The sequence below is a fragment of the Dromiciops gliroides genome, chromosome 1 (genome assembly GCF_019393635.1).
Source record: "Dromiciops gliroides isolate mDroGli1 chromosome 1, mDroGli1.pri, whole genome shotgun sequence".
NCBI lineage: Eukaryota > Metazoa > Chordata > Mammalia > Microbiotheria > Microbiotheriidae > Dromiciops > Dromiciops gliroides.
Genome location: NC_057861.1, coordinates 351,650,908 through 351,673,861, shown reverse-complemented (window position 1 = coordinate 351,673,861; position 22,954 = coordinate 351,650,908). Strand labels below are relative to the sequence as shown.

The window sequence follows — 22,954 nt, the reverse complement described above, 5'->3', positions numbered from 1 at the left end:
AATGAGGAAAAAATGTAGTATACAGTTAAAATAATTTAACTGTGAATTCTATGATTAAGATGAAATTGCTTTAACTTTTGGGGACCACTATGGCATTAACAGTAGATATAGTGCCAAGTAATAACTGGAGACATTATTTCATTATGAAAGGTGTACAAAGTGGAGTAGAGACCTGAATGGTCATCTCAACCTTTCCAGTAACTCACTCTCTGTCCTTGGTCAATTCAGTTTCCTCATCTCTAATGAGGAGTACTAAATATATAAATGTTTATTATGCTTGGGTGCCTGGCACAAAATAGGTACTTAATAAATGTTTATTGACTGATCTTGTAAGATGATAAACAGGAGAAATCTTTTTTAGGAGAAAGCTGATTACATAATGTGTGTACAGAATAATACCACAGGAGCCTTTGATGGATGAATGAATGAACATTCATGCCTCTAAAGTGAATAAATTCCTTCATATTATATGGTTTATTCTTTTTTGTTTTCTTTTTCATATGTGTAATTTACCATGAAGCCTTTGAAAATATATTTATTTTTTGAGAGGTGTCAATTTACTTCTTTCTTCCTACAGGACAATTTGCCTACATGAGAAAACATTTTTTGAAGACATTCAGAAGAAGATTGTGCATCTTTGATGTGTACTTATCACGCTAAGTGCTGAAATTTGCCTGGCTCCCTGATCTGACTTCCTTTAACAGTGAGTAGACATACCTATTTTCCTTTTTTCTCTGTCCTTTTCCCTTACCTCACCTTCCATTAGTTCAATTTTTACCCTTAGTAGAGAGTATATAAGGAACCTTCTGTTAATAGTTCTCTTGCTATACACCAGACCAATATTTCTAATTGTCCTGTATTAACCTTATGACACTAGATAGGGTTGACTGAACTTCTTATATTTACAGATTTACAGTTTGGACTTTCAGCAGCTGGGCTGTCTTTCTGTCTGTCTTTCTTTCTTTCTTTCTTTCTTTCTTTCTTTCTTTCTTTCTTTCTTTCTTTCTTTCTTTCTTTCTTTCTCTTTCTTTTTTGCTGGGATGATCCTGCCTTGTAGTAGCTGGTTGGATTTTAGACCATGAGGTCTTGGTTTCTCTGTTTGGGCGGCTGATTCTGGGTGCTTGACCCCTCCCCAACTTGGTACCTGATCCTTGATACTGCTTTCCTTAAGTATGGATTCAACTGACCTTTTGGTTACTTGCCAACTTCTTACTTAGGTGAATTTTTACCATATACATTCTTATTTGGATCTCCTAACCTTTACTTTATAGTGCATGATGTGTGTAAAGTCTTGGTCCCAAGTCTCCTTTGCTTACTCCCTACCTCTTTGTTTCCCTAATCCTTCCCTACATCAAAATTCTCCATCCTGAATTCTACTTCAACTTTTATCTACTTATATTTTACCTATCCTTTCCTTAGACTGATTTCCCATCTTTCTGTGCCTTGTAGACATATATCCTCATGGCCTATCCACAGAATAATTAACAACGGCTCATGTCTCTATGCCTAGATACCTTGTCTCTGTTTGACCTCATAGGTCTACTTGATGTCTTTGACTTATCTTGCATTGTTTGTGCTATCATACTGTTTCACAAGCCCAGATCTGACATTTAAAATATAGGTTATCCTTTAAAACCAGGATTTCGAGTTACAAGTATTTGCAAATATTTATATATACTAGGAAGAACACTGGGTTTGTAGTAAGAAGATCTGGGTAAGGCCTGACTCTTTTTACTTATATTAGATCATTTTTTAAATCTCAACTGTTTATCTATAAAGTAATTATGTTGAATTAGGTGATCTATAAGGTCTTTCATGCCCACTAACTACACTTTAAAATCTTATGATACTAGGGGGCAGCTAGATGGTGCAGTAGTAAAGTACTGGCCCTCGATTCAGGAATACCTGAGTTCAAATTTGGCCTCAGACACTTGACACTTACTAGCTGTGTGACCCTGGACAATCACTTAACCCTCATTGCCCTGCAAAAAACCAAAACAAAACAAAACAACAAACCAAAAATCAAACAAACAAAAATCTTATGATACTGGGTTGAGATCTTAGGAGACATAGTGACTCTGTGATACCCTGGCTTCAGAACTACATTTTTCCAAAGGAAAGTTGTAGAAACCATAAAGTACTAAACAGATATGGGTAAAATCATAATTCCCAAATTAGTATTTCTCTATGGTGTAATTAGAATTAGAAGGTCACTAAAAAGAGCTTTGGAATTTAAAAAAAGACAATTGGCAAAAGTATTCTCTGCTTAGAAAAAAAACCTTAGGAATTCTCTATTAGAAGGGATTTTAGCATCTATTGATCATGGACACTAGTTTGTGCAGCTTTAAATATATATATATAAAACAATTAAATGCATGTAATATGCTAATAATAAATGCATATAAACAATAATTAAATATATAAGAATTATAATTAGCACCTTGATACTATTTTACTTTATTTTTTTTATTTTTTGTTTTTGCAGGGCAATGAGGGTTAAGTGACTTGCCCAGGGTCACACAGCTAGTGTCAAGTGTCTGAGGCCAGATTTGAACTCAGGTCCTTCTGAATCCAGGGCTGGTGCTTTATCCACTGTGCCCCTAGCTGCCCTCCCCCAGTACTATTTTAATAGTGTTAAAGTACACCCTTCCCTTCCTTTCCCCCTGTTAACCCTTTTTTTCTTTCTCTCCCCCTCTCGACAAGCACATAATCCTTTTGTTTCTCTTAAGCAAAGTCAGGCAACATTACAGTATTTATTGGCAACAAGGTGGTTTGAAAGGCTAACTACAATGACTGGTATAAATCTCATCTTGAAATACAACCCAGAAAGTAATAATTTTCTCAGAGAGAATAATAAATAGGATAACACAATAGGTTTCTTTTGCTTATCATCAAGCAGATAATACATTTGAACCACTTCAGTTTTTGTACTTGATTCTTTGCTGGCAGAATTATTCCTAGCAAATACACAGTCATTTCTTTGTCCTAGTCTAATTCTAAATCATTTGTGCATTGGATGTACTGGGTCCTTTTCCCTGATATCTTTTCCATTTTCCTGGTGTTCCTGAGAGAGGTCCTGTGTGATAGATGAAAAGAAAAGTCTAATAGCTTGCAATAGTTTTAGGAAGTTTCTTTCCTACACCATTCTTAAACATTCATTCCGTCTACTCCATGAACACTTTTGTTTACCAAATGACTCCTGTTATTTACTTGAACAGAGCTGGGTTGTTTTTGTGAGTACAAAATAAAACAGAAGAAAAAGCCAGTAATGACTCAGTCACTCTACCTCCATTCTCTATACATGGGACAGGAATTTCTCATTTCATACTTCATTCACACTGGACTAAATTGATTTCCAGAGTCATATAACCCTAACAAGGGGTACTGCTCTGAAACTATCCCAGAGTTATATGTGATGACTCTTTTTTTCTAAGATTTATCAAGAGGAGGATGGGGAAAAGCTCCTGCACAGGAAGGAGAGGGAAAACTTATCCTGGATCTTTTTGTTTTTAATTTTCCCTGAGATACCATTGAAAACCATACAGCATTACCACTGAAATTCTGCAATTTATTATATTCAAAAGACAAAGATTTTTTATGGTTATGTCCTTGTATCATGTTAATTAGTATGGACATATTCTATAAAGATATGAATCATAGATCCTAAATAGTTACTTAATCTTCTGAATATAATTATTCATTAAGAGTTGACCTATTGTCACTCATTTCTAATATATCTTCTTTTACAGTCTCCTTTCAAGAGAAAAGGGAAAAAGAATGAGATAGTAGGACATTCCATGTTAATTAAATGAATTTTGTTTGACAATAATTATTACATATGTAGATTTTGTATACATAATGCACATTAAAAGGATATATATGTACATATAATATGCTTAACAAGTAAGCAAACTGCTAATAGTGGTACACATTCAATGTCATACGCATTCATTAACAAAAATGAGTTCATTTTGCCCTTTTTAAAAAGGATATGGCAAAAATCAACCTCTATTTTTCTAGTTTAAGCAAAGAGAAATTATGTAAGAAGTTGTCTTTTGAATTATCCCCAGAAAATAAACACTACTCCCAAATCTTGTGACTTGTAGTCTTTTGAAACCCTTCACTGATTTTTATTTGTTTGTTTGTTTGTTTTAGTGAGACAATTGGGGTTAAGTAACTTGCCCAGGGTCACACAGCTAGTAAATGTTAAGTATCTGAGGCCAGATTTGAACTCAGGTACTCCTGACTTCAGGGCTGGTGCTGGATGTACTGTGCTACCTAGCTGCCCCCTTTAGATATTTTTGTTTTTTCGTTGTTGTTTTTTTTTTCCTTCACTGATTTTTAAATCAGCAGCCTTGTAGTATTCATAAGATCATAAAATTGGAACAGAAAGGGACCTTAGAGTACCATCAAAAGGGTATTCATATTGTATTTATGTTCAGTATAGAAGCTGAGGACTAGAGGGGTTAAGTGATGTGTCCAAGGTCAAATGGTAATAAATGTCAGAACTGATACTGGAACCCAGGTTTGCTGGTTACAGTAGGTATCCCTTCCACTGCACCGTACTGCCTCCATGTCATTGAGCTTATTTCACTTTAGTTTAATTGGTAACATTCTTTTCCCTAATAATATAGTAGATTTCAGGAAAGGAAAGGGTTCTGAGTCAGACCAGAGTGGGTTCTTCACAGTGAAGAGGGATTTATTTTAAAGAATGGTACTTTCTCATAACATCCAATTCTAAGGCCAGATGCAAATGCCTTTGGGAGTTTCAAGTACTTTTGTCAACTGAAGATTGGTGGCCTACTGGCTAGAGGGGTAGGTTTAGAGTCAGGAAGTTAGATCTGGCCTCAGACACTTAGTAGTTATTTGACCCTGGGGAAATCACCTAAACTGTGCTTGTCTTAGTTTCCTCATATGTAAAATGAGAATAATAATGTAATCCAGCACCCAGGGCTGTTGAAAGGATAAATGAGATAATTGTAAAGCACTTTTAAAACTTAAAGTGTTACATGCAAATTATCCTATTATAAAGAATGGGGTGAGTGAATGGGAGTTGCAAGTAGTTTGCTTAGGCTACAGTGTTAGAGACTACTGTGATAAGGCTAAAAGTTTAGGTTGCTATCAGATTGGAGAGACACTTTCATGCATTTTGTTTAGGGTAGGCAAATTCACTGGAGGCTGTTGAACAGAGTAGTGACATGTTCAGTCCTGCTTTAGTAAAAAAAAAAAAAAAGATTAATATGTGGACTGGAAGAAGCAGGTACAGCAGTTAGGGAAAGCTTTTTACAAAGCTATTACTCTAGTTCCAGTGGGATATATATTAAGCACCTCTATTAAGATGATAACAATGGGAACAGAAAAAGAAAGAATGAATTAAGAGGTATTGGATTTGGCAGCTGATTGGAGATTGAGAGAAATATGAGCCAGAGATTGAAAAAAAAGTTTCATATGTGGATAATTGAGTGAAAAGTAGTGCCATTAACAGGCATAGGGAAATGTGAAGGAACAGGTTTTTGAGGAAAGGTAATAAATTTAGTTTTGAACATTTTGAATTTGAGGTGTTGCGTGACAGGGGTAGGTCATTGATGGGCAGAAGTGGTGTGGGGCAGTAAGCAAGAGAAGCCAGGTTCTGGATTTTGAGTTATCTAGGCTAGTCTCCAGAAGGGTACGTCCCAGAGGGCATTTGAAGATAAATAACATTTGGCCCTGAACTGAAGTTAAGGATATTCATCAAAAGAAACAGTGACTGGTACTCTCATAGAAAATATGGTTGAGAGACTGAGACAGAGAGACAGAAACAGAGGGAGAGACAGACAGACAGACACAGAACTGTCAACTAGAGAAGGCATGGTTTAATGGAAAAACCAATGAACTGGGAGTTGGTAGTCCTGGACATACTCCCTACTAACTAATTTCACTTCTTCAAGACTCAGCTGTAAAATGAAAGCATTGGGCTAGGGTTATTCTAATTCCATGTTCTAAGATTATTAGATGGACATGGCAGATTTCTGTACCTATATAAAATTAATCATATTAATTTCATCATTGAAGTCTTATCCTAAGTTTTTGGTTGAACTCTGTGGCCTCTGTTTAGATTTTAATAATTTATTTTGTAATTTAACATTAATTATCTAAGTTGAATAATTGGGTTAAAACTAAGGAAATAACCACTTTGCCTTCACTTTTTGTATAGTTCAGAAAGCTAAAACAAAATTAGCAGTCATTCACATTTAAATAGTGTTTTAAGTTTTTCAAAGTACTTGCTTTCCTTTCACCTACCTGGGGTGTAAGTAGTGCATGTATTCTTTCTCTTTTACAATTCAACAAACTGAGTTTCAGAGAGGTCTGGTGGCTTGCGAACAATGTAGTCACACAGTAGTCAGTGGCAGTCATCATTTAAATGTTGGCTTTTCTTACTGCAAATCCACTGTCCTCTCCTTTATGATGCATGTTCTATGCAATATAAGAATCTCCTAAGAATATTTTTTTGCCCCCAGGATTCTGTTCTTGTAAAACTTAACTGTGTCAGCAAAGCAAATGGGCAGGTAGCCTTCTTGTCTGAGTCTAAAGCTGATACTTAGAAAGCTGTGACTCCTTCTATGGCCTGGGGTAAAGCATTTTACCTTTATGTACTTTTCATAAAATGGGGATAATAATACTCATTTGCTTGCTTACCTACCTCACTGGGTTGTTGTAAGGATTAATTAGACTTTGTTAGTAAAAGAGCTTTGAAGATTCAATGTGCTGAATGGTGTTATTACTAATAAACCTGTTAAACCTTCATCTGCCGTGTTTCCTTATTTGTAGCACTTAGTAATACTGCAGCTGTAACTGTACTCCATTGCTCAAGGCAGACAGCCAGGCAACACACGATGGGATGTGCTTGTGCCTGTCCCACCTCCCACTCTGACTCCTGTCTCTGGGCACAGAGCTGATGCTGCCTGCCCTGGCTTGATGCTGACTGTGAAAGTAGTAGGGTTTATTTACCAGATTCTGCCAAGGTGGGGTGAAACCAGGCACATCCATACTCCTATTATCCCTGCAAAAGAAGCAAGGAACATTTACCATATATTTGAGCTTTTCCAGTGGGATTCCTTAATGGTCTAGTTGATGGTGAGGTCGAGTAGAGATGCCTGGAAGACACTCTGATTCTGTGGTCACTCACAGACACAGAAAGTCTAGAACTCCAGAATAAGAATTAGGTAGCCAGCTAGTCATCATGAATTTATTAATATCATTAACAAATTCATTTTCCTTTTCTGAACCCATGAGAAGGGTCAGACTTTATGGTAAAAACATGGTATTTTATTGTGCATGGGAATGAATGGTTTAGCTTAGGGCCTTCGTGTAAACTCTAAAGGCAACAACCTTCATACCTATGTTGACATTGCTGCCTGTCATCGCTCTATGTCTTATTATCCATCAAGGGAGCAATTGATCAACCAGTGCAGGCCCTTGACTTATTAAGAGCTTACTATGTGCCAGGCTCTGTGCTAAGTGCTGTATGTAGATACTGAGAAAAGGGAAACCACTCTCTGCCTTCAAGTAGTTCATAATCTGATGAGGCTGACAACATATAAAATAGATACGTACATAGAGGAGATGGAACGTAACTTTAGAGGAGAGGACTCTAGTCATTGGAGGAATCAGAAAAGTTAGTTAACTTCATAGAATCAAATACAAGTATGTGTGGAGGAGAATTTTTGGAAATGAAAGTAATGTAATATGCATGTTATATATCTATCTTATGGGGTTGGTTGATTCAAATGCTTCACAAGCCATAACTTGTTGTAGGAATATGAGAAATTATTTCTCCTTTTTAACCATGTCTGATTTCTGTAATAAATTTGTTACCTTAAAATTAAAAATAAAACAATTTCCCATTTGATATTCTATTGTGGCTTTTGGAAATTCTGTTCTGTATGGTATATATGTATGGGTTAGTACTAGTCTTTGAGAGACAGTGTGGCATAATAGGTGGAAAATCAAAGCAGAGTCTGGTCTGTGGCACCTCTTCTGTGACCCTTAGGTAAGTCATTTAACCTCCCAGTACTCTAAGGGAACTATCCAAGACTGGGTTGGAGAGGATTTGCTAACTGAATTTTGTAGAAGGAGTTTCTTGACCTAGGAGTTGCCTATGTCAGTGCAATCACAGATCAGCCTCTGTCCCTAACTAGAAAGAGCTAAATAAGAAAATCAGCAGATTTAAAATGAGTACCAACTGTGTAATCATTTCCCATTCTTTTTTCTATTTCATACAAATTTTCTTATTTCTTATCCTTTTGCATCTTGGCAGTGACTGTTGCACATACTAAAATTTTAGTAAAGGACCTGATGTAAGACTGATGTTTTTTTTTTTCCTTTTGGTACCTTGGGTATGGAATGTTTGGCTAACAACCTTTGGAGTTGCAAATAGATCAATCGACTAGATTTTCTTCAGTAACAATACTGGGCAGCTCAGTGGTGCATGGGGCCTATAGTCAGGAAGACCTGAATTCAGTCCAGCCTCAGATATTTAATAGCTATGTGCCCCAGGGAAAGTAACCTAAACTCTGCCTCATTTTACTCACCTGGAAAATGAGGATAATAGTAGCAACCACCTCCTAGTAGGGATTAAGAGAGGTAATATTTGTAAAAGCGCTTAGCATAGTCCCTGGAATATAGTAGGCACTGTATAAATGCAGATTTTGGGAGCCTGATGTCAGGAAGACATCTTTCTGAATTCAAATCTGGCCTCAAATACTTACTAGCTGTGTGATCCTGTGCAAGTCAGCTATCTCTGTTTCCCTTGGCTCCTCATCTATAAAAAATGAACTAGAGAAAGAAATGGCAATCCACTCTAGTATCTTTGCCAAGAAAACCCCAAATGGGGTCATGAAGAGTTGGACATGAGTGAAACAACTGAACAACAACAATTATTACTTTTATTATAAATACTTAAAATGTTCCTGTATTGTAGTACTCAAAGAAAAAGAGGAAGTGCAGGCTACAGAAAGCTTGAGAATATATACTACAATTATTTTATATTCCTTTTTCTTTGTTAAAGAAACTAGATAGGATACAGTTAGCTGTAGGGAAAAGGATAGGGTTTTTAGATTGAGCTACATCTGTTAGCTTGAATCATCATCACTGGTGGTCTCAAGATATATTATTCAGTATATTAAGTACATTATGATATCCCTCCCTATAATTTAGCATTATTAACAGTTTCTACTATTACTCCAAATTGGAAACAAACCTGGTGCTTTTGGGCAAAGTAAAGGTGTGTTGGCAGGAGTGATCACAGTGACTTACAGAGCACCTGCTGAACCTATAATTTCTTATAACAAATGATAGTATACATTTTTAGTCCTGTAGTTCTTTTGGTTTGAAATTCTTTGGCTTGCCTTTAGGCAAATCCTCCACTTAGTTTACATACAGGTCTCTGGATTCATTCATCATATGGAAGTTATATCTATCTAGCTTAAAATAATTTTAGAAAAAGCCAGCCTCTCTGGTAAAAAAAAATCAATAAGTATAAATATAGTCATTTTTCAAAAAAAAAAAAAGAAAAAAGAAAGTGCTCCCTTTATTAGAGAAAAATTCCTTTGGGTTGGGATGACAGCAGCCTGATGTGATTAAGTAATGTAGAACCTTAAACTTTTATGGGGTCTTCTTTCTTCATATTCTTTAAAGAACTTTTTTTCAAATTCAGCTTATTGCAAATATTTTCTCCCTGGTGAGCTAGTTCAGCATTTCCCAGACTGTGCTCCTTGGAACTCTGGCATTTGATATAACAGGAATATGAATTCTGTGAGAAAATTCAGATATCTTCCCTGCTAAAGAATTAAAAAAAAAATAGTTTTCAAAATGTTTAATTGTGTGACAGTTTTCCTGTTTTAAAATGGCTACAGTGTTCCCTATTTTGCTTTGAAATCTACCGATACCCTCTTTTATCACAGAAGTATTTCATTTTTCCAGATACTGTGACACCCCCATAATAGTAATATTTATGGATATAAATATATAAAATAACAATATAGGGGGCGGCTAGGTGGTGCAGTGGATAAAGCACCGGCCCTGGATTCAGGAGTTCCGGAGTTCAAATCCGGCCTCAGACACTTGACACTTCACTAGCTGTGTGACCTTGGGCAAGTCACTTAACCCCCACTGCCCCGCAAAAAACAAAAACAAAAACAAACAACAATAAAATAACAATATATTTTAAGCCCCAAAGGGCTCCCTGGCCAAATTAGTGTGGAAAATGAGGCAGTTCATTAAGATAGTTTCTCTATCCTTCCTCCCTCCTTCCCTCTAGTCTATGGTCTTCTTTCCTTCCTCCCTCCCTTCCATCCTTCCTTCCTTCCTCCCTCCTTCCCTCCCTTCCTTCTTCTCTCCCTCCCTCTCTCCCTTTCTCTTTCCCTCTCTTCCTCCCTCCCTTCTTTCTATCTCTCTATCCTTTTCTTCTTCCCCTCCTCCCTCCCTCCCTTCCATTTCTCTATCTCTTTCTGCTTTCCTTCCTTCCTCCTTCCCTCTCTTTCTCTCTCTTTTCTGTATTGTCTTATCTTTTACTCTAGAGAAGGAAATGGCAAAGCAGTCTAGTATCTCTGCCAAGAAAACTCCAAATCCGGTCATGAAGAGTCAGACAGGACTGAAAAATGACTGAACAACAAGAGATCTTTTACTCTTTTTAAAAGGTGGTATTTTTCTTATGTTCCCTTTTTAAAGGGAGAAATGTTCTTTCTCTTCAGCAGTGCATTGTTTTCATTTCTGCCACAAGTGGAATCTCACTCAGTTAGCTTTTCCAAATAGACGTGATAAACGCTTACCTCATAGGCAACAAAGTTGCCCTGCTTTATGTGTGAAAAAAATATTTGGGGCTATTTGGAGACTCAGTTTGTTCATTGAAGTCTAAGAAGGAGCCCTAAGTGAAACACAGAGATGGAGTGAGAAACTTCAATTTCAACATAGCAGCATATCCTTAGCAGTTTGACGTTTTACCATATTTATCATCTGGAAAAATATGAGACAGATGGAAGTAGCAAGTTATCACAGATGTCCCTGCTTTCCACCCTCCATTTTTGGCAGAATATATTTGATATTCTATGAGAACATTTCCCCCTGATGATTTTCTGTTTTTATTGATATCTAATGGATAGTCTATAAAGTCATTACTCAGCACCTTTGATACAAATTATATTTCTTGAAATATTTGTTTTGAAGGGAGTGGCTTTATCTTACCAGACAAACAAAACAAAATAACACAATAGGTTGTTAACTAATAAGAATAGCAGCCTGTGAATGTTACAATAATGAAACATTGAAGCTGGGCAAAAGAGTATTTAGATCAAGGAGGAAAGGAATGAAGGGTACAGCCTAGCAAGAGGAACTATCGTGAGGTACAACATAATTAAAAAAAATAAATAGAACTTCCTGCCGATAAAAAAGCCAAAACATTTACATGTCTATTCTTTATTTTTATAATATTGCTCATCAATAGGAGCAGCAAGGTGGCGCAGTGGATAAAACACCGACCCTGGATTCAGGAGTACCTGAGTTCAAATCTGGCCTCAGACACTTGACACTTACTAGCTGTGTGACGCGGGCATGTCACAACCCTCATTGCCCCACAAAAAAAATAAATTAATTAAAAAATATACATACATATATATATATATATATATATATATACATACATACTGTGAGATTAAAATTGGATATTAGATCATAAATCTCCCCTACTTAACCTTTCCCTTAATTTATCTCCCAGACTAGTAAATGGAAGAAGCTTCTGGTTTTCTAGATAGAGCCTTTATTGTATGGTAGTCACAAGGTGATGTTGATTAGAAGGATAATAAAGTAGAAATATAATACAAATCGTCTTAAGTCTAGACTTAGTCTATATTCTGTATAAAACTCACCAAAACCCAATGCCACTTTTGGGGAGAGAGACCGAGTCAAGCGTGTGCTGTTAACCGAGAGCCAGGCCGAGTCAAACTCCAGTCCGCGTCTGTCTGTGCAGCGCAGCCAGGAGACCAGTGGAGCAGGAAAAAGCTCCCACTTCCGTTCTCTCCTTGCCTTTTAAGCTCGCACCCCGGAAGTCAGAAGTCGAGTGCTCAGCAGGCAATGCTGTTGGTCTCCTCCCCAAAAGGGTGGTCCTAAAAAACCCCCAAAACTGGCGTCTCTCCATTATCTAACCGACTGTTAAAACTTTTTACCATAATACATATATAGATGGATAGATAGATAGATAGCTCATCAATATCCATGTTTAAGAAAAATATTAATTTTAAAATAATCAAGAAATATGCTAATTGCTCATGTCCAAAAAACATTTCAAGTTTTACTACATGCTTTGCTATTGGACAGATAGGTAGCAGCATGGCCCTTGTTAGAAAAAGATCCTTTGGCTCTTGTGTGAAACCCTAGGGAAGTTCATTGCTTTCCAGAGAAAGGTTGTGGAAAGCTAGGAGGTAATGATGTTGTTTGTGGTGCATATACAGCATTAGAGATTAATGGCTCTGGCATTGAATTTTGCCTAGTCCAAAGTACAGGCAGCATTGGAATGTTAACTCCTGAAAAGGGCTCCACATCATAGTTCTGGCAGGCCCTCCACATTCTTACACTAAAGAATGAACTGTGAGTTCTACATTGCAGTCATTGCGTTGGGGAGGCTGGTCCATCAGATTGACATGAGAGAAGTTATTTAGGTAGCCCCAATAAAGGTGTTAATACAGTCGTGTTGGTTAAACTAGAGTCTGGCTATTACATTTTCTTTCTCATAAACCACTAATAAAGATCTCTTCTGCATTGAGAACTTGCTTGAGAAGTCAGCAGCAACTCTGTATGTGGTCCTTTAAGAAAAATAATTCAAAGGTAGTCAGTTCTATATAGTTAATCCTTCATATACTTTTGTTGGTAATATTATAAATGTATTTCAAAATTTCCATCATGAGATGATTTGTTTCCTAGTTTCCTAAAACAGACTCAGTGTTCCAATCTGGAAGGGAGATAAGTTTAAAAAAAATCATTTCTGTGTAATTCAATTCCCATTCCAGATGGGGAGCTATGTATGGGAGAAACCCATGACTAAGGGAATTCATATTTCCTCTAATTATGTAAAGGGAGTCAGAGAAGTCTATAATAAGTTGTAATAGATGTGCAGAAGCCTCTTGGGATCAGTTAGAAGATTGGCCAGTATAATTGCTTCATTAAAGCAAAGTTTAGGGACATCTAAAACCATAGGCTGACTAATTTATTGACAATTTGTCCAGGGTAGGGCAGGTGGGGGTGTTTGTTGTTTACTGAAAGGTTTTAGAGAAATGTTCAATGAATAGACTTTTAATTGCTTTAATATAAAAGAATTTTTAAAAACCTGAGAGCCATAACTAAAATTTTTAATTTAAAAAACAATTTAACATTATAGCAGTTCATAGTTTCTCATGAGTGAGGGTAGTAACTGACTTTTATTTAGTATTTGCTTTCTTTTTTTCTTTTTGTATGCATGCAGTGGCAGAATAGGAATGAATTCCATAAGATATGGAATTCTTTAATTTCTAGAAGCTAAATAATGTAAACTGCCAGAGTATTGAGCTCCATCACAAAATGATAAACATGTCAAGATAAGAAAAACATTCCTTTTCATAAAAAATAAAATGAAGATGTGATTGAGAGTGTTGTGCTTTAAGTAAGCAGCAAAATTCTCTTAATCAATCATCTGCCATGTTGTATTTTATTACATGTATTTTTAGAAACTCTTTAAAAGCCAACAGATTGAAGTCGTGTGTTCAAACATGTCAAAAATGTTTAAATTAACTCATAAACAAGACTTATTTTACTTTCATACACATAGTTTGATATTTAGGAATAGTTAGTTTAGGAAAATCTTAGTATAATTGGGTACATGAAGTTAAATGGCTTTGAAATAATTTTAGATGAGTTCTAGTAGAGTCCTTTAAGAGTTCACTGTCCAAGAATCAGTTTAGTTGACTTAAAAGTTTTTGAAATCTGTTTCGAAAACTAATCAAAGGAATACTTAGGTAGAAGTAATCTAATTTAATACTTTCATGTGTTATAGAGTGGTTTTCAATTTCATTCAACAAGCATTTATTAAAACCCACCTATTGGCAAGTCACTGTGCTAGGAAATAGGGCTACAAAGAATAAATGAAAACTAGTTCCTACAGTAGAGAACTTTGCATTCCATTAGCTTTGAACAAAGATAAACTTAATATGTGATATAGTGACAAAGCATATTTTAAAATAGGCCTTTTCTAAAGAATTGGTTTTTGTTTTTTGCATTTATCACGTATTGATTAGGTTTTGTGGTTAATGCTATGGCATTTATTTAATCTTGGTTCTTATAAGTGCAAATTACTTTTATGAGCTTTTTTCATCTTTTGGATAGTGAACCTTGATGTTCAGACTCATTTTAGGTACAAGTATTCATATTTGGTAACAGAGAATTGGATATGCACAGTCTAATATATTTTGACAAACAACTTCTTTATCTATCTATCTATCTATCATCTATCTATCTATCTATCTATCTATCTATCTATCTATCTATCTATCTATCTATATTCATTTATTCATTTGTATGTTCATTTATTCATTCTTTCATTTTCATGAATTAATTAATTTGTTCATTTGTGTGTTTGTTTATTTTTTTTAACATAGGCACACTCTAAAGGAAAACAACTCTGTGTTTAATCAAATGGGATTTTAAATGAAATTCATTTTTGCCATCCTGTAATTTAAGAATTTGGAGCTTTAAGAGCCATTAGTTCATGCCATTATTTCATGTAAACACCATTAGGTTTATAATTTTTTTCTATATAATTTCAGAAAACCGGAGAATTAATGTTAGTAGTCTGCTGGGTGGACCAGTGCATAAAGTACTAGACCTGGAGCCAGGAAGCTATAAATTTCAATCCGGTCACAGACACTTATGAGATTTGTGATCTTGGGCAAATCCCTTAACTTCAGTTAGCCTCAGTTTCCTCAGCTGTAAAATGGAGATAAAGAAATCATCTGCCTCCCAGGGCTGTTGTGAGGATCAAATGAGATACTATTTGCAACAGTGATTCACACAGTGCCTGGCACACAAATGCTATATAACAGTTATTAGTGTTATTAGCTTTAATTAATAACATATGGTAAAATTTCAATATATTACAATATATTTACCATAGATTGGTCTGTTTGTATGTAGGCTTGGTTATTACTATTTCTATTTTTGCTTTTTTATTTTTTTATTTTTTGTCTTTCTGTTTACTTCTTCCTTGCAAGACAGATTTTGTTATACCTGGTTCTAGGTCATCCTTCTATCATGCTGGGCAGGACTGAACTAAGTTATCATCCATCAATATAATCCTCCTTAGCAACAGTGATATTAAACCTGCTCTTGGGTAAATGAAGGGGAAGCTAGGGTATAGCTTGCCATAATAGACTTCTTCTTCATTAGTTCTTTGCTCTTTAAGCTAAATGCTGAGTTTTCTGGAACATAAATGGAATTCCCTGTTGCTAAGCTCCAAGGGCTATGTCTTTGAAACCATCTTCCTGACATAGGATCCTTTCAAATTCTTTTATTATGAGGCTCTTGGTGGCTCATTTGCTTAACTCCTAAATTCCTTGATATTCACAAGGTTTCTGAGAGCTCATATTCCCATTATACTTCCATCCATCCCTTCATATCCCTTTCAAGATGTTTTTCAAAATATTATGTTTCTACTTCCCTCTTTTCAGAGAAGTGGAGACAAGGAAGCAGATTATTGCATATACTTTCAGGTATGCTTACTAGGTCAATTTGATTTTCTTTAACATTTTTTTTAGTTACAAAGTTGGGTTCTGTGGGGGCTTATTGAAAAATAATTGGGGGACATCTAGGTGGCACAGTGGATAAAGCACTGGCCCTGGATTCAGGAGTACCTGAGTTCTTGTAGAGTCCTTTAAGAGTTCACTGTCCAAGAATCAGTTTAGTTGACTTAAACGTTCAAATCCAGCCTCAGACACTTGACACTTACTAGCTGTGTGACCCTGGGCAAGTCACTTGATCCCCATTGCCCCTGCAAAAAAAAAGAAAAAAGAAAGAAAAATAATTGGTATAAGGGACAGCTAGGTGGTGCAGTAGATAAAGCAGCAGCCCTGGATTCAGAAGGACCTGAGTTCATATTCGACCTCAGACATTTGAACCTTACTAACTATGTGACCCTGGGCAAGTCACTTAACCCTCATTGACCTGGCAAAACAAACAAATGAAAAACCTGGTATAAAAAAGGCATCAATACATTTTTAACAACAACAAAAAATGGTATTTCTGCATATGAATACTGTGATTCTAATTCTCTGTGTTGAATTCATTCCATTTCTAATCAGGGCAATGGGTGTGGGTCTCATGTGTAAGGTGCATAGACATAATGAGAACTGGTCTTCCTGTATTATACACAAGCAATTGAGAAGTAACCTTCATTTATTCAATTGACAGTTCAAAGGCATGCTCCTTAGACTTTGTGTATCAGACCATGGCTTTATAAAGAAGGTACATTGCCATTACTATTGTTATCACTGATGCTTGATTTTTGTGGCTATTGTTATATTGTGAAACAGTCTAAAGTTTGCTTGCCGTTAAGTCTTGGAACATAATATTTTGAATTTTAGCATCCTTTTGCCATTATACATATAGCAACTACATTTCCTATTGGTCATATCATCCACATTTAGTTATTCCACAAGCATTCAACGTGGTCCCTGTTTTGTGCCAGGCCCAGCAGTGGGCACTGGGCAAGCAGATAGGAAAGTGCTACAGCACTTGGTGAGGTGAACGTTCTTGAGGCCTAGGCTGCTTTCCAACTAAGCTGCCCCCAGGGTCTGCTGTTTGTTGATTCATCAGCATTGACCAGGAGATATCTACCTTGCACTCTACTCTGGCCAAATCTCAGCCCCTGAAAGTTCTGTCCCTCCTGAGGTCCTCTCAAGATTTGTCTTAGCATAACTGCTTTACCCCATTATTTCTGCTGCTTTATGTTCATTTGGAGGCAGTGTTCTGTCTGTGGAGGAAATCTGGGGAGCCTAGAATTTTCTGACCTTTGCCTTCTTCTTCCCAGAATCCCCCTCACTTGCCAGTGCTGACATGGTGGGGGGAGGGGCACACTTCACAGATCAGTATATTCTCTTCTTCCCTCATACATAATGATTGATCCTTAGAGATGTGGGTCACTAAACATCTGCAGGGAATCAGGAACATCCCTTGAAGGAGGTGGCATCAGAGGGCTTGGAACTGTGATTTCATTGGTTTAGACCAGAGTTTCTTAAACTTCTTCCATTCGTGTCCCCTTTTCGCCAGATAAGGTTTAAGTGATTGTGGATATATAGATATATAAAATAGGTATACATAACCATTTACTGTCGCCTAATTTGTTGTGACCCCGACATTAAGTAATGAGACTTCATGTGGGGTCACAACCTGCATTTTAAGAAGCTTTGCTTTAGAGTAAACACCCTTTATCAATGCAGTTTACCGCAAAGTCTGCCACTTCAAGTTTTACAGAATTGCCTAGATCAGTGTCAAACTCAAATAGAAATGGGGAACCCCAAACCCTCTGTAAGGATCCTTGCAGGATGCATATTGACTTAGAAAATCAAACATGCTTACACATTTATTTGTTTTTATTAATAAAGCAGAACACAAAAATCAGATAGAAACTACATTCTAATCTGGTTCAAATCTGCTTGGGAGTGTTGTGCATCTCACATGTTTTGACAGCTCTGGCCTATAGCAGTGAGAGGTTAAGATACTTATTCAGGATAATACAGCCAATTTTAATGAGGAAACTGAGGCCCAAAGCTATTGTAGTCTGTAGTGTGTTGCATTGTAAAGAGTGTTAAATCTGCCCTCAGAGGAACTGGGTTTGAATGCTGATTTTCTTATTTGCTACCTTTGTAGCTTGTTTCATCTCTAGGAGCTTTAGAGTGGGAAGTGAGGAAGTGTGGAAGGTACTGGGAAAGATGAACGCAGAAATTACTTCTATCTCTAAATCTGTGATCGTGTAATTTTAGATAGTGGCAAAACTAAGGAAAGAATCTACATCTCCCTCCTCTAAAATTTGTGCCCTTTCACATTTTTTTCAAGTTGCAATCCTGATGGTTGTAGTTTTGAAAATCCATGTAAAAGACTGAAGAGATTGGAGAGGTATAGGTCTTGCTTGTAAGCAATGGAAATTGAGTGTCTCCTCTTCTTTAAAAGCCTTGGGCCCTGTAATTTTGGAGACTCTATCCTGGTGCTGCCTAGAATTAAAACTGACTTTAATTCCTCATTAGGATTATAGATGTTGAGGCAGAAAGCTCTTTAGGAGCCATCATAATTTCATTCTCCAGAACAAGAAACTGAGGACCAAAGAGAGTAAGTGACTTACTCAAGGTGATGCACTTAGTTGGAGTCAGAAGTAAAATTTAAATTTAGATACCCTGACATCACAGCCTGCTCTTTCCTTTGTATTGTGGTGCCTTTGCTTGAATAGCTGCAATAATTGTAGTAAAAACAGGAAGAACAAACAACATCCTAAAACTCATTGAAACAGAGTTTTAATTTGTCTGTTTTTGTTTTTTTAAGTTTGAGGGCTTCTGACTTTAAAACTTTCTAAGTATTGTATTCCTCAGTTTTGAGACACTTGACACAGGTGAAGAAGCTTTCTTTCTACATAGGGAAAGTGGTATTCCGTTATTTTGGTATTCTGCTTGGAGTACAGGTAGGAGACATTGTCAAAGTGTAGTTATGGGAGTCCATTCTGTTGAAATGGGTCTGGGTTCTCTTTCTCCCTCTCCCTCCTCCCACCCCTCCCCTCTCTTTTTGACTTGGCAATTTCCATGGTAATTTCCAAATTGTATTTTAAAGGTTTGGTGAAACCTAGATCCTCTTGAGACATTCCCATGACTAGATTTTCCCCTTCCTTTTGAATTGTAGTGTTTATTTTTAAAAGCTTTTGTGGTACAAGCCTTATGCCTTTGTTATTGCAGCTGGGCCAACTTGACCTGCTCCTCTTTCCCTCAAGCTTCTTTTGTGGTTTGGAGTCCAGTCAGTCTATGTTAGGTCTGGAATAAAGGAAAGGAGTGTCGATAGCATGAAGACATGTACTTTATGTTATTTCTAAAAGTCACAGGAGTCCTTAATTGTATTTTGCCCACTCTGAAACACTTTTCTGCCTCTGTCTCTATTTCTGTCTCTGTCTCTGTTCCTGTCTCTCTCTGTCTCTCTCTCTCTCTCCCCCATTTTCCTTTTCTTCTCTGTTTATTTCTTGAGTTCTGTGGAAGGAAGGACTTTGTTTTTTTTTTCTTAGTGTATCTCCTATCCTCTTTCTTTTTCTCCTATCAGCTAGCCAGGTCTTGGATTATCACCTGCACCAATAGCTCAGGGCTTGCAAGTTCACAAGCAATTATTTTCAGCCAGTTTCTGAAAAGAGATTAAACTTGTTAAGAACCCAAAGTGTAAGTGTGACATACACTCTCCTGGCTGGCTGTGCCTGGAACAGAGCAGGCCTTTGTAAAGGCTGGGTAGGAAAGAGCTGAACAACACTGAATGCTGGAGCTGCTGGGGGGAAAGGCAGCAGGGAACACAGAAAGATTTACTTTAATTAGAATTTGTGCCCAAGCCTAAGTACTCTAACTGCAGGCTTCTCAGAGACAAAGGGCTGGCTCATGCTGTAATTGGCAAACAAAGAATTGGTTCATTTTAAGCACTTCATCTGGGTCTTCCTCTGATGTCTTTTCTCCACCTCTTTCTCCTTTGTATTGGAGCCTCTCACGATTCGCAGGTATGGTCATATATTGTTACACAGTGAAAGTCTAAATTTTGCTAGAAATCAAGCCTTGGCAAATGATCTTTTGGATTTCAGGCTTTTGCCCTTATGGATATGGTAACTGTAGATTTGCTGTACCCATAAGGGCAAAAGGACTATTTCTTCCCAGGAATGGTACTCAGGTGTAATCAAATAGTACCCGTTTCACTTTCTTTTACTGCAGGGTTCTGTACTTTAGTTAAGCTTATTCCATCTTTTCATTTTTTTCTTTCCTCATCCATTTTTAACCATTTCATATAGACATATTTCCTTATTTTAGCATTCAGAATTCAGCATTGTTATTGCACTTACATGGCCTGGTTTGGCCCTGCAATCAGTCTAAGATTAGCGAATGCTTTTACATTCTCATGCTTGGTCAGGATTTCTCATTACTAGATTGTTTGAAGCTGCTTGCTTGCCCTGACTGGTTCATACTGGTGTCTTGCCAGCCTTAGAACTTTCTGTAGAGAGCACTGACAATATACTAATTAGCTAGGAAAATCCACTAGAGGTGTGGCTAGTTGGAAATAATCAGATCCTAAGGCATTTAAGAGATTAAGCACATATACATGATTCTGAAACCAGAAGAATGAAAATTTCTAGTACCCAACTCCTACTTATAGCTTTTGAAGTTAACCTATTAAAATCAGGCAATAACTCATATTTGTGTAGCATTTTAAGATTTACAAAGCATTTTCTCCACAACTCTGGATAGTAGGCAGAGGGAGTATCATTACCCTCATCATACAACTCAGGGAATAAAATGTCTGAGAAATGATGCAACATGGCCATAATGACATCGTGAGCTATCTATAAGGTAGAATTCAAACTCAGATTTCGTAGCTACCCATCCAGAACTCTATCAACAAACACCCTGATGCTTCTCCATCTACTTGGCAGTTCTTTCATGAATGAGCCTGACACTTTTTATCAGAATATTTTACTTTGAGTGTTAGAGAAAGTACTTGTTGCTTCTGTTTTTGTGTGTGGATGATAGAACATGAATTCCTTTATCACTATGTCTCAATTGTACTGACAGGCAAAATATTTTTGTGCCCCCCCCCAACTGCTTGCTTACCATTGATAGTTCTTAGCATAGGGATTTGGTTTGATCTGGGGGAGAAAAGGGGGAGGAGATAAGGAAAAAGTTTTGCATCATGAATTGTAGCACCTTTCATTTCCCTGAATACTGTAGACAGATATAAATTTCCTTACGACTAAAGTAGAAGATGAAGAGAGAAAGGAACAGAGGAAATAACAAAAGAAACATGTTTAAACTGATCATTTTTTCCCTCCAGTTTAATTTTATGATTTGCTTCTGGGTTTTTTTTTGTTACAAATTAATTTGCTTTTTTATTGTTAAAGAACTTAATATTATAAAAGTAATTTAGGAGGTATATGATCAAGTTAAAGCAAGATTTTTTCCCTAAAGATTGAAGTTAAAACTCTAAAGTTGTGATGGCACCAAGAGAACAGCTAGTTTTTCTGTATTCATTTTATATATCTATGTATGAAAGAATACACACCCACCCTTCCCCCTTCCCCCCCCCCACACATTCAGGAGAGCAAGGGAGCACACTTTCCATTCCAGTACATAATAGATGATAAATATGTCAAGAGGGGCCACAGATGACTTGTGCTGGTATTTAGAAGTTCAGGCTAATAGTTTCATTCTTCAAGAAAATATTATCACAAGTGTAATGAGTTGCTCTCAAGTCCCCAGCCCTTAATCATTCCTTATATCTAGGGGAAAAGGATTAGAAGCTGACACAGAAGGCCAGAGTGTGGTTCACTTTGTAAAATGAGTAGAAAAAAATTCTGTTAGTAAAAACCAGAGCCCCCAAGTCACCCTATCATCTTAAGGGTCAGTAGACAAACCATCCTTGATTGCTACATACTACTTTTTTTTTTGGAGTTGCAATTATCAGAAGGTTGATTTTTACTTCTTTTCATCCCTGATGAATTCTCAATGAGTTGGTCCATCCTGGCTAGTGCCAAATATTTGGTTCCCAAACATTGCAGTCCCAGATTTATTTTTCAATTTGCAGTGAGTAGAGTGAACCCTATGACCCTCATTTGATTGATGTCTTTCCTTTCCCTCTCCAATTATCTGCCCCCAAGCTAAATGCCCTCATTTCACATTCTCTCTGACTGTCACTTTAGGCCAGCTAAAAATTCCTAGACATAGCCTCAGTCTTTTCACAAGCAGTAGTATTTACCTATGTCTTGTCAAGCCATCACACAGCAAAGTAGCAGACATCGGACCAGAACCTAGGTCTTTTAACTTCTAGTCTGGTATACTATCTGCTTGACTATGGATTAGCTATCCATAATATTTCCCACTTTGGTAACATGTAAAAATTTCCTTTTAGTTATTGTCAGCTGCCTATGGCAACATATCTCAAAATTTTAGTTAAAGTTGTAATTTTATGCTAGCTATTTTGAAGTTATTACAGGTGAATGTGACAGTTTTCACTTTCTGAGATCATCCTAGAGACCCATCAATTTTTTTTTATTTTTATTTTTATTTTTTTTAGGCAATGGGGGTTAAGCGACTTGCCCAGGGTCACACAGCTAGTAAGTGTCAAGTCTCTGAGGCCGGATTTGAACTCAGGTACTCCTGAATCGAGGGCCGGTGCTTTAACCACTGCGCCATCTAGCTGCCCCAAGACCCATCAATTTTAAGTTCTAGTTGATGAATATCCAGTGAATAGACAGGTAAAGTAAATATCAGCTTACTTTAATAACTTCATTAACACACAGGTTTAAATGAAAATCAATAATACTGGAATTTCCTTGATTTTATATCATAATTTTACACTGCCCCCCTTATTTGAGGGGGAGTGACTTGAAGTAGGGTTGAAAGTAAAAGGCTGGATACATTTTTCGTTTTTATGTTTTGAAAATTTGGTTGTATCAGAAGGATAGATGATGTCAATTATCTTTTCTTTCTACATGGTTTTTAGTCTTACCTCAGAAGTCTAGGATCAACCTCCTCATTAATCCAGTGGAAACAATTAAAGGCACTGGGAAGGTAAATGTAGAATGGAATGCATCTATTCTGTGTGTGTGTGTGTGTGTGTGTGTGTGTGTGTGAGTGTGAGACAGAGACAGAGACAAAGACAGAGACAGAGACAGAGACAG

General features: G+C 36.8%; 1 protein-coding gene across 3 annotated transcripts in view; it reads left to right on the top strand.

Annotated features, from left to right (window-relative positions):
* SEMA5A (semaphorin 5A) overlaps positions 1–22,954 on the top strand; it is a 664,838-nt gene that overhangs the window by 92,771 nt on the left and 549,113 nt on the right. For 2 of the 3 annotated variants that reach the window (XM_043978814.1, XM_043978812.1), the window contains exon 2: positions 578–703. The gene's annotated coding sequence lies outside the window, so the exon portion shown is untranslated. Of the gene's footprint in view, positions 1–577; positions 704–19,706; positions 19,787–22,954 lie in introns of those variants that run through there. The other variant, XM_043978813.1, reaches the window with a different exon arrangement.